Raw genomic sequence first — 13145 nt, 5'->3', positions numbered from 1 at the left:
ACTTCCAAGTTCAATTGCACCAGCTGGACAGCTAGTTCTAAGGACTCCAGCTAGTGATAGCGTTACTTAAACTTACATTCAGCGGGTTATACATGTCTTCCTAACGAAATCATTCATTTTGAATTTTACCAAAATCAGAATCATGTTAAATACTGCAACAATTAGCACGTAGTTGGTGGGTTTAAAATGGCTAATTTTATTAATTCTGCGATACAATGATAACCTTTGAAAAATCCTCTAGAATGTAAGTTTTACCGCTGATCAAAAATATTCAGCATCATTTATATTCTTGAAATTTACACATACTTTGCATTAACAAAGCATAGATGTAATGAGATTTTTATTTCTTAGAAGTGTTGCTAAGAAATGTTATTTTTGTATGCATCGTCCCGATCGGCTACATTTCCCGACCAACTTCGACAAACTGCTCAATGAGGCTTGCGCACTCCTTATACCTGACCGCCATTCGATCGTACACGACCCCCATATGACAATTCACAACTCCTCCACGACTTCAACCCGACAACCATACACAATATCTACTCGACTATCTAGACCAACTCGGCATTCACTCGACCGATCCCTACTCGACTTCGACCCGACCGGATCGAATTTCTCATACTAGTATCATGAGAGTTCTTGAATTGGTCTTGTACGAACAATATCAGTATAAAAACTTCAATGTTTTGGTCAGACATCAGTTTAATCTCAGAAGCTCTAGAGGATAGGTGCCAGCATCAACATTACATATCATGGAGGTAGAACAGTTGTAGTTGTGGACTAAGAAGTGAGAACTCCAGAGAGACAGTCAGCCTCCGCCATCTCACAACTGGTGCATGGTATGCAGAGCTGATGCACTCGTTACGAGTGTGTAAAAAACATAAGCAAGTTCGTCCCAAAATTTTGGAGGTTACAATACAAGAGAACTCTTAAGAGATGCTGCAAGCCGTCGTCAGCCGAGCAGGCAGCAATTGTGAGTTTCAACCATTGGAACTCTCTAATGTGGCCTTGAAGCAGATGTTGTGTAGTAAAGAATCGAGCTCAGTCAATTCTATATTACAAGGATCTTTCATTCAACTCTGTACTCTCGAGCGGTAAGTCATCTGGGTCAGTGTTGGCGTTAATGGAAGAGCGTCCGACGTTGAGCTCTTGAGCAACTTTGAGCTCAGAAACAACTTTGATCTGCAGGAACCTCGACCCGCTGCTAAATGTAAAACTAAAACATCACTAAATAAATGTATTGATAAAATTTAAATTTAACTCGTTCTCAGCGGACCAAGGCAGCTCCTGACCACTTGTCTGCTTGACAGGGGAGTCAGTAGAAGATAGAGATAAAGCTGAATTTCGGTTTTTATCATCAACAAATGCAACGGCAGGGACTGACGATCCTTCTACCTTTTCACGGCATCCTTGAAGTTACAGATATGTAGATTCGTGTTCTTACCAGCCTATGAGAGATCTTCGCGCCGTTTTGATCGTGTTGCACTACTAGCCGCTCGAGTATGGCCATTAACGGTGGATGCATCGATTGGGAAGTGATCGAGCACGGTCGGGTAGCAATTATGACGAACAAGTATCGCGTTGATCGGGAAGCGGTCGGGTTTTACTCAGGTAGTGGTCGAGATTTTATCCAGACCAAACAAGATCTTGACAAGATCGTTTACCGGTTAACTTTACCTCTACTCGACCAATACCCGATCGCCAGACCCGTTCTCGATCGCTCAATCAGGCTTGGAGTTGATTTGATCGGCAGTGAAAACCTTGCTTGAGGTTTCAAAACTTAAAACATTACAATTTTTACATAACTCAGTAATACAGAATATAGATGTAGTATAATGCTGTGCTGTTAAAGGGAGGCTATTGTGATACATTTCTTTTTAAATATGACAGAATACCTCCACTTGTACGCACCGCGAAAGACAAGATTTTCATGTCATACAGTACTGTAAATTATTGTTTTGTATTGTGTGATGATATCACGAAGGCGAGAAATAATTAAATGTATAGTATAGGCATTTAACTAGAGCATTTTATTTTCAAGGGAAATAATTGTGGTCTGACTGTATTATTTTGAAAATCACAGTTGAGATTTTTTTATGTGTGCACCGGTACAGTTTTGCGGGGAAGCGAAAGTTGACATGGAATTTTGTCTTCTTCTAAAAACAAGGTAAGTTGACAGTTTTTGTTGAAATATATATCTGATAGCTGACACATAGGAGAATGTTTTGGTTTATATCCATCTTACAGATTTTTTTGAAAATGAAGAGAAACAGGGGGAATTCTGTAAATTTCTTCTTATATGCAAATGAGCTGAAAATGTATTGAAATGACTAGATCAGAAGTTTATGCCTTTCCAGTAAGTTTTTCCCTACCTTTGATGATAGTTATTACAAAGTATAGATATCAACCTCTTTGCTGATATTAGTACCTAAAATTTTCAGCCTGTGAATAGCTGTGGAAATTTGGGACTTCCTTTTTTTGAAGATATAAATAGATCTAAGCTATATTTAGACTAAAGTTTTTTTCAGTATAACAGCATGTAGAGAACCCTTACATACAGTCAAATATTCTTGATATTGCAAGGAAATATAATGCATTTTTCAAGTGCTTGCTGTTTCTTATGTTGTGCATACTTGATATAGGTCATTATCAATGTCAACTATCATTATACTGACATTTGAAGTTGTTATTTTTTTCTAAATTACCTCCCTTAAATTTGCATTTTTCCTCATTCATTTTATTGATAATTACTTCCCTCTGTGTTTAGCAAAAATTCTCAGATTGCATTTAATTAACTCCCTTTATTTAACATGAAAAATTCTCTTGTGTAATGATTATTTGTATATTTTACTTACAGTGACTGATACATGTAGTTGCAGTCTGTCTTTGGAAGCCGTAGAAATAACAAGAAAGAGGCTGACATAGTGGTATAGTTTGTTATATATGAAGTTTATTGATGGCATTCATGTCATGATGATATCATTAAAGTACAACATACATTGATTTTCTGACAGTCATGTGTTATTACATTTGAACTGAGACTGTTTTATAATCAGGTTCGTGATACCTTTTTTAATATACATTGTATACAATAGTTGCATTTTTTTTTCAATATTAATTGCAGCTTTATAAATTAGGACACTTCAGGTTCATGTCTGATATAGTTTATTAATGATTATAATTTGAATCATACAATGAGTTATGAGATATTAAATATTAATTTTAATATATTTACATTAATAAATGTAAAAAGTCTGTATTAAATGCATAGGTCATCTGTTGTACAAAAATAAAGGGAAAAAATGTTGTATAATTTTCATTTTCAGTTTTGGTAGGGAAAAGTTTGTGTATGTACATGTATAGTTGTTTGACCTGTCTTACCCTGTGGCAGTCCAAGAAGATGTTACCATTATGAAAAATGCAGGAGGTATTATGCTTTTGTATGTTAAACAAAGGTCTCAAAGCATTTATATGCTTTATGGCTACATTCTTGCTCCTGAAATAACTGTACAAGACAGCTATAAGACTGACATTCCTGACAAGATGTGTACCTTCTGGACTTTATGTCAGCCTGGCATAAACATTTCTTTCCTGTAGCTTTGTGTATCCCTCAATTTACTAAGTACATATCTCCATTAAAAATAATGATAATAGATATGGTTTAGTAATAAATGTGTGATAGCTTTGTAATGTCAACATTTCAAAAATAGAATGAACATGTACTTTGATAATAAATATTGAAATACAAATTTCAGTATATTGTATCAGTCAGCAAAAACATGAAGTACATTTGTATCTTTGTATTAAGATAATTAAAACAATTATATTCAAGTGCTTTGACACTGATTTTATGTTGATTTCCTAGAATGTGTGTGAATTAATGTTTTACAATATTTCAGAACTTGAAGACAATTGTTAGTGCAGAAGGGACATAAAAGTTATGACAAAATTAACAGATATAAATAAGGTAAACTATTGTGATAAAAAGACATGGCCAGTGCTGCACATCACAAAGGCAATATTTGAATTTAATTTTTGTCACATATGAGTTCTGTAAAGCTGATTTTGCAATATATATAAAATGATTAGGATTAATTTTTTTACTGTGATCTTTTTTTCACATGATTTTGTCAAGACTGACAATTTGTTCATTGGAATAAGATAGTTAAAGGCGGCATTGTGTCACATAAAAATATGTCTGCATAGTTGCCTAACATTAAATGTCAAATTGTAAACAAGGAAATTCTAAATTTGGAAAATCCTTTGTTGTTTTTCTTCATTTAGCTCAGTTGAAGGAGATGAAGTTTGAAGCAATTTTCACAGTACAACCTCTCCAGAGTAGCTCACTCTGTCTGAAGCAAAAACCTCTCTATAACAACATCATGAGAATTTCCCTAAGCTGAAATATAACTATCAAATTTACTTCTCCAGAACAACAACCTCAAAATAACTAAAATATCTGTATATCCCACAGGGTGTTGCTCTACATAGGGTGCACTGTACTTATAATATCTATGATTTCAAATGCTTTAAGAAAAACAACACTTTCAACAAGGGGAAAAGTGAACATATATTACTCATAAGGTGAAGTTTTGGCAGTTCTCAAGTTCATTGTTTTTGCATGCTATATAAAAACACTTTAGGTAGTTTATCATTATTACATCATATACTAATCAGAGGTTGTAGGTTGTTGTTGGATCTTTTAGGTGAGATCATAGGTGAACATCATCAGATTTATCTGTTTATTTTTTCACCATTTTATTGAATATATATACATTGAATGTTATAAAATATGCAATCTTTTCAGACAGTCCTATTAAATAACTTGTCATTTAGTGGATCTAAGTATATGTAAAATTTAAATAAAGCAGCAAGCCAAGTAGCAACACAATCTTGCTGCTTAAAACAGGTAATTCCTTAGACAAGTTGAAATTAGACAAAATGTCAATTTGTAGAGTTACCTGACTTGCTGCTTGATAATATATTTCTAAGATTAGAATATCTGCAAATGTCTAAAATGATGTTATAATTGTTTTAAAAACTATCATGTTTTATTCTCTTTATGTAATAAAGTTTTACATTTGTATTTCCAGAAGTGCTACAAGTGTGTTGTCATGTGAAATGGAATTTACCCCAACTGTGCTGCAAGATGTATATTCAAGTGCAAGACAGCCATGCACCAGCTGTAAACTGAGATGGACCCGTATAATAAAAATGTTGACGTTTCTATGTATTATCATCTGTACAGAATGTGTTCATGACAAGACTGTATACATATATTGATAAATCATTTTTTTATTTCCATTATTGCATGCATGTAAGAAGCAAGCATTTAACAATTGCATTCATAGAAGTGTTAAAATGTGATCAATCTAATTTAAAGAAACACATTTAATTGGACTTTTTAAGTTTCATAGTATTTGTGGTGGAGACTGACCCAGTCATTCAGCAACTTATATTGTCTGTGTGTCATTTCTTGTATGTTATAGTTTTCTTAATACATAAATTCAAAGTTAGAAGATGAACTCATTCATCACTGTAGATTAATGTTAAAGCATTTAACATTGACATAGTTAAAATATTTATTTAACCAGATTGTCACATATTTTCATATAAATTATGTATAATACAAGTCTAATAAATACAATATTCACAAAAATGATAGTGTACGTTGCTTCTTTTTTCAATTATTCAATGTCTCACAATCACACAAAGATATTAAGAATCTTACAATTTGGTTGTATATTGTTGTTTGTTTATATTATTTTCAATCCAGAGAATAAAGAAATACATTCAAAATAACCACATTCTAGATATACACACATAATCAGATAAGAAATAACAAATAGTGGTGAATTTTATTCAAAAATTGATATACAGCTTTGTAGTATTACTTCTTTAGATAGTGGATGAAATGAATAACAACATACTATATAAAATTTGTAGTCATAGTAAATGGATATTAACTTAACTAAAAAGATTACTCACTGTTATGCATCTGAGCTAATTTTTCAACATTGTCATTGGCAACATAGGCTCAAAATTATTTGTTTGTATCTTGCATTCATGTTGATGAAAAATGCTTTATGGTTCTTGAATATAATTTGCTTACTTACCAGGATTAAAAAAATATTAAATTAATTTGTCTGAAAATTAAGGAAAATATGATGTTAAATGCAATAAAAAAGTATTGAGATAAAGGGGTAATTCCATAAAAAATAGTAGAATGTAATGATAAATCAATGAAAGGAGGTAATAAATATTGTGAGTCATTATCTTCATTCTGAGAGCTAATTAAATGTTTACATTTTGTTATTATTACAAGAGACTAACATGTTACATGTCCTGAGAAATAAAATAGTTTTTTGATGTCCTTTACTTAGTTGTTCCTGATTGTTCATTCCAGTATGAATGAAATAAGAAGCTCTTTAATGAGGGTATCCGGAAAATACCTATTATTTTTTTCAGCAAATTTGCTGAGATAGTCATTCAGGAGTGTCTATCCATCCAAAAGCTTAGGGGACAAATTTTTGAGTACATACTTTTTAAAAATAACACACAGACATTAAATTGTTTTTTATCTGATGACTTAACTAATATAAAACATTTGGAGCAAAGTTAAAAATTCCGGTTTTTAATTTTTAAGTTCATGTCTTATAGTATTTGCGGCGCGTTATTTGTCTGACTTGTCTGTATTCATTGCGTCTTAGCAAATGACTGTTATTGCACAACTTTATTGTGATAACAGTTCTATGTTCCATTATTAGTTATTGCCACTAAATACTTTGATGAAGATTGTACATTAAAGTTGTACTATTATGAACTGATGTGAATGGGAGCACGAAATCTCAAGACGTGAGGTGACCTACATGTTTTGAATACATGCAGTTAAATGATAATTAACATTTCTGTGTACTATGTTGAACGATTAATGATGAATGTCAGGAATTTTTTTGAACCCATTCAAGAGATAGTGTGCTCATGATATTGCTTTGTGCTTAATTAAAAATAATTAATTATTAAAAGTGTTATTGGTCATTCCACGATTCCATGAAGTCATGCATTTACATCTTGTCACGAACAAGACATCCATAAAAATTCAGTACGCTGTTTCACTAAGGGGTGATACAAACTGTATGGAAATACTCTATTAATAACTTATTCAACCGCCGTACCGATACTTTTTGCGCGAGTGTGCATATCAATTGCACTTTCGGACGGGAATCCTGAACTTTAATGGTTGATCGCTTGCTGCGCAATTGAGATGCGCACAAAATATTGTGATTAACTCCTTTAAATGTCAAAGTTATGGTAAGATGAACTCATTCATCACTTGTAGATTAATGTAAAGCAGTTTAACATTTTACATAAGTTAACTAATATTTATTTAACCAGAGTTGTCACATATTTTCATATTATAAATATTTGTATAATACAGTCTAATCTAATCTACATATGATGTTTCCACAATTTTTTAGTTATATTTTATGTTGATATTTATGTTGTTTTCATGTCTCGACATATAATTACTAACATCAAAGAAACTTAAGTATTTTACAATTTGGTTGGTATAATTGGTTGTTTTGTTTATATATTTTATTTTTTCCATCCAGGAGAATAAAGAAATATACATTTCAAAATATTCATCATTCTAGATAAGTACACTACATAATCAAGATAAAAGAAATAAGAACAAAATATGTTGGTGGAATTTTATTTTCAAAATTGATATACAGTCTTTGTAGTATTTACTTCTTTAGATATGTTGGACTGAAATGGGAATAACAACATACTTTAAATTTTTGTAGTCATAAGTAAATATGGGAATTATTAACTTAACTTAAAAAGATTTTATCTCACTGTTATGTAATCTGAGCTTTAATATTTTTCAACATTGTCATTGGCAACAAGGCTCAAAATTATTTGTTTTGTATACCTTGCATTCATGTGTGATAAATGCTTTTATGGTATTCTTTAATATAATTTATGCTTTTCATCTTGCCATGGATTAAAAAAATATAAATTTATTTGTCTGAAAATTAAGGTAAAAATACTGACTGATTAAATTGCAATATAAGAAAGCTTATTTGAGATAAAGGGAGGTAATTCCATAAAAAATATGTAGAATGTAGATGATAAATGTAATGAAAGGAAGGTAATAAAATATTGTGAAGTTATTAGTCTTCATTTCTTTGATGAGCTAATTAATTGTTTTACATTTTGGTTTATTATCTACAAGTATGACCTAACATGTGTACCTGTCCTGAAGGAAAATAAAATAGGTTGTTTGATGTCCTTGTACTTTTAAGTTGTTCCTGTATTTGTTTACATTCCATGTGTGAATGAAATGAAGAAACAGACTTTAATGAGGGTATCCCGGGAAAATACCTAAGTTTATTTTTATATCAGCAAATTTGCTGAGATAGTCATTCAGGCGTTGTCTATCCTATTTCCAAAAATGCTATGGGGACTAAATTTTTTAGAGTGAATATCTCTTTTAAAAAATAACACACAGCATTTTAATATTGTATATATATTATCTGATGCACTTAGCAATATATATTTGGAGTCAAAATGTTAAAAATTCCGGTTTTTAATTTTTTAGTTACAATGTCTATATAGTATTATGTTGTGCTGCGTTATGTTGTCCTGCCTTGTCTTGTATTGCATTGCGTTTCTTGCAAATGACTGTTATTGCACGAACTTTATTGTGATAACAGTTCTATGTTCCCATTTACTTATGTATATTTAGCCACTGTAAATACTTTTGATGAAGATTTGCTACATTTAAAGTTGATATCTATTGATGAATTGATTTGCTGAATGGTGAGCACAGAATATCTTTCAAGACGTGAGTGTGACCTACATGTTTTTGAAATAACATGTCATGTTTAAATGATAATTCATACATGTTTCTGTGTACTCATATGTTGAATCGATGAAATGATGAACTGGTCACAGGAATGTATGTTTGAACCCCATTCAAAGATATGAATTGTTCTCTTGATGTATTGTTTTGTTGCTTAATTAAAGAAATGAATTAATTAATTAAAAGTGTTTATTGTTGTCATTCTCACGATTCTCCTGGAAGTCATGCATTTTACATCTTGTCACGAACAAGACATCCATAATTTCAGTACGCTGTTTCTATCTAAGGGGTGATACAGAACTGTAGTGGAAATACTCTATTAATAACTTATTCAACCGGCCCGTACCGCCTCTTTCTTGGTGAAGTTGATTACTAGACATTTATCTTCCACCACTAGTCGAAACGAACTGTCTCTTAACCGGATATGGAAATTTTCGGCTGTACGCGTATATGCGGAATAGCGGTAGCCACGAGTGAAAATGTAAGATATGGTGTTCATGAGTGAAAGACATTTTGATATTTCATGTAAAAAAAATAAATCGTCTTTTTATTTATGTAATAAATATCTATCTTTGTTTCTGAGCTAAGCAAATCATTTTATATTAAAAACAAAACATCATTTTAAAAAGTACATAGCCATTGTATAAGGATTACAAGATACAATATACAATACAAACATGCAGACTTAAAGCTCGGGAATGGCCGCCATAATATATGACTAGTACCATAAAAGATTGCATGTTCATATAATGTTCATATAATCTACACACTGGGGCGTAAGATAGCTCACGTGCTTTAGTTTATGAACGAAGGTGAAAATTCATTCGCTACTATAATTAAAGAGTACTTAAATGAAAAACATTTTTCTTATTTCTTTCTTCTAATATTTGAAGAAAACGTTATGCAGGAAAAGGAATCTATCACTGGTTATAGTCATGGATAGAAATATCCGGCTCCTAAACAGTTAAGGTTCTAATAACCTTAAAAGGGACCGAGCAAACCCATTTTTAGAAAATTAAGAAAACTGCAAAGCAAGTTTTGTGAAAATATGTTAAGCGATTTACGAGAAGCCATTTAAAGGACCTAGCGGAACCATTTAAATAAAACTGAAAGAGGAATACTTCTAACCGAGTATGGTGAAGATTCATCCTGTCGTTTACTGGAAGTTAAAGTGATTTTGGTTCAGGTGAGCTAAAAACGACCGCATACAGAACCAGACTCTGACGGCGCGGAATATGAGAACTCTTCTCGCCGTTCATTCACATCTAACAAAGCATATTCATGATTCCTTCTTATTCAATCTACTGATCTCAGGTAGCTCTTAATTTTTCATCGAAAACAGAACTCTCGGAATTATAGATGGTGGACCAAAATCTGTCATGGATATCTGTTCGTTGAAGTTGAAAGGGCAGCACACGCACACAGTCTGCTAGACCTAACACCTTTCTTCTACCATCCATGTAAGTGCATTGCACCTCGTACTCTGAAAAATTCTAGGGGTCATTCTTTGAACCGATGTTTCTAGGTCAGTTATCGAAAACGGAAATTGTGCAAGGGTTTACTAAACAACATGTCACTGCAGCTTGACACACCAAAATTAAACGACCAGGCGTAGAAATCAGTATGGTAACTATTGTTCTTACTTTTGAAATTCTGTGCAGACGATAGATATTTGCGTACTCTGTGGTACAAAGTATAACTGATCCGATTTCATCTATACTTAAAGTGATACAAACATGAACAAAACAGGAAACATAATCACTTGTTTACTTGTTAACTGAGATATACGGATGTAATGAAAACGAAATTTTTCAAATACTATTTACAGTGGAATAACTTTATTAATTCGTTAAGGCTTCAAGATGGGCAGCGCTGTCATCGTTTGTGCTGAACTTGTATTATGCTGTATTATTGTCCCGCCATTAATCTTACAGACGATAGGGCTGTTTACGGCACACTGGGTCTCAAACTCAACCTGTGATTCCATTGGTTTAATATACAGTTGTTGTTCTGGACAGGATAATAACACTTGTAAAAATAATAATGGCGGAGATGGTAAGTTCTGTATCGTTACACGATTATAATTAGAAACTTCTATACATTACAGTTAATGTAACAATTACATGCATCTTACTCTCTTCCAGTTCAAAATATATTTGGTCTGTCCTAAAGAAAACCTTTAAACATAAATATTTTGGTTCTATAAACCAATAGCTACATTTCTTACAGAATAGCCAATTTATCTACTTCGATGTAGGCATTTCAAAAACAATAGTAAATTTATCAGCTTGAAACTGTAGTTATTTCAAAATAAGAGCAAATTTATCTACTTGGACCTGCAGGCATTTAAATACAATAGGAAATTTATCTACTTATTTTAAACAAGAAATATCTTTAAAAATGATGGTCGGCGAATTGTAATAAGGAAAGAAGTTTATGAATTTTTCATCTAACATTCATCTTTCATCTAACATTTTTCAAACTGCAAAACTAAACACCGCACTTTAACAATTTAAATGGTTCTATTTTAATTTTTCGCAAAGGTTTCGTAGGGTTGCAATTTTGTTTCGTTTATCCTTAGACGAATAATTGCAGCAGTAGTTTGATGAAGATTCATGAAGCGAGGTCATTAAACGTGTTTATATTTTTAGCTAAATTGGTCCCTATCCCCATTTGTAACAAAATATCAGGAGACCTTACGATATTGTTACACATCGAGTTTGATAAAAATCCATTACATTTTAGTGGTTAATGCGAAGAAAGGCATATCTACTTTTAGCTATAGTGGTCCCTAATAGGGCCCAAGTTCCTATATAAATAAATTTGGAAGAGGACCTTATAATGATGTCCCAGACCAAGTATGACAAAGATCCACCAAGCTGTTCATGAGACGCTGTATAAAGGCATTTCTAGTTTTAGCTCTAGCAGCCCCTAAAAGGGGTCAAATGTCCCAGCTGAACAAAGTTGGCTACGGGCCTAATAAAGATGCTACAAATCAAGTTTGATTAGAATACATGAGAAAAAATCAATTAAAAGATTTTTTATTTATTATTTTTATTTATTTCTAAAATAGGCCGACTGATCCCGCTTTAACAAATGCATATTCGCTATTCATAAATCGTTGGACAATGACGTCACACCTATAAAAAGTGAAGGTCAAGCAAAACATACAATTGTAATTATTTCAATAGTTTTGTTCCATAAGGAAAGTTTGACCGTAGTTATATCACATAGATAAACTGTATGCAGCGTACCTTCATTTCAGTGTAATGAGATTCAGTCATTATATAGCATATATATAATAAAACAGATTTCAACTGAGTTCAATATTTGCATACCATACTAAAGAAAAAGATTCATATATAATAAATCAGTTGAATAATTTATAACAAATATATCAAAGCAAACAAGTACTCATTTTAATATGCAATCTGAATAAGTCACAAAAGCAAGAAACCTTTTCATATACAGACGACAATTGTAACAAGGAAAATCTTTTAAAAAGCACTTCTCTACATAAAACACTCTTATCACACCCTTATTCATGTGATACGCAGACCGTATTCAGCTCTTTCTTTAATTTGACATATGTTGGTATTTGAACAGGTTTTTATCATATTTATTAAACTTACTTATCATTTTGAGATATATCAATATTCTTGCTAAATATACTGACCCAAAGTTAGCTTTAAAACTGTGAACAGCGTCGTTTAGGATAAACGCTTTGTCTACATTTCACTCAGCGTAGCACAATCAACAGAGTGAAAGAAATTGACACTCTCGTCCAATCAGGCAGAGTGTTACATAAATCTTCCATTTTGATAAATTATCTATAATACGTTATCAAGTAGTTTGATTTGCAAACTGAAGTCACGTGGCATAGGAAACGAAAACGAATTTAGACGGCGTTCGCCGAAAAATAGCCAGTTCATCTACTTGGAACTGTAGGTATTTTAAAAAGGAGCCAGTTCATCTTCTTGAAACTGTAGGTTTTGTTTCATTTTATGAATGAATCTCTTCTATCCTAACAGTCACTCAACTCAAAGCTCTTAACGTGTACCTTCTGCAAATATTTCATAATTTGTAAGGACTCCAAATTCCTACCGGTTTTTTTCCAAAATACAGAACTAAGTGTAAAGGTGTATGTCAATATTTTCAGAGTTTTGTTTCTAATACTACTAGTTTGTGAACATAATGCATTAAACTTTTGGTCAGTCCAGATAATTAGTATAGAAAGTGTGACTGACAAAGAAAACACACTATAAGTGACATAATA

General features: G+C 32.2%; 1 long non-coding RNA gene across 1 annotated transcript; it reads left to right on the top strand.

Annotated features, from left to right (window-relative positions):
• Window positions 1-1106: 1106 nt before the first annotated feature.
• On the top strand, window positions 1107-5487 carry LOC128550053 (uncharacterized). The gene is made up of 5 exons (XR_008368008.1): window positions 1107-2167; window positions 2858-2927; window positions 3327-3427; window positions 3900-3967; window positions 5094-5487. It is a non-coding gene; the product is annotated as an uncharacterized LOC128550053 (long non-coding RNA).
• Window positions 5488-13145: the final 7658 nt, after the last annotated feature.

The sequence above is a fragment of the Mercenaria mercenaria genome, chromosome 17 (assembly GCF_021730395.1).
Source record: "Mercenaria mercenaria strain notata chromosome 17, MADL_Memer_1, whole genome shotgun sequence".
In the NCBI taxonomy this organism is placed as follows: Eukaryota; Metazoa; Mollusca; class Bivalvia; order Venerida; family Veneridae; genus Mercenaria; species Mercenaria mercenaria.
Note: the sequence above shows the minus strand (reverse complement) of the source record. Positions and strands in the feature narration are given on the sequence as shown.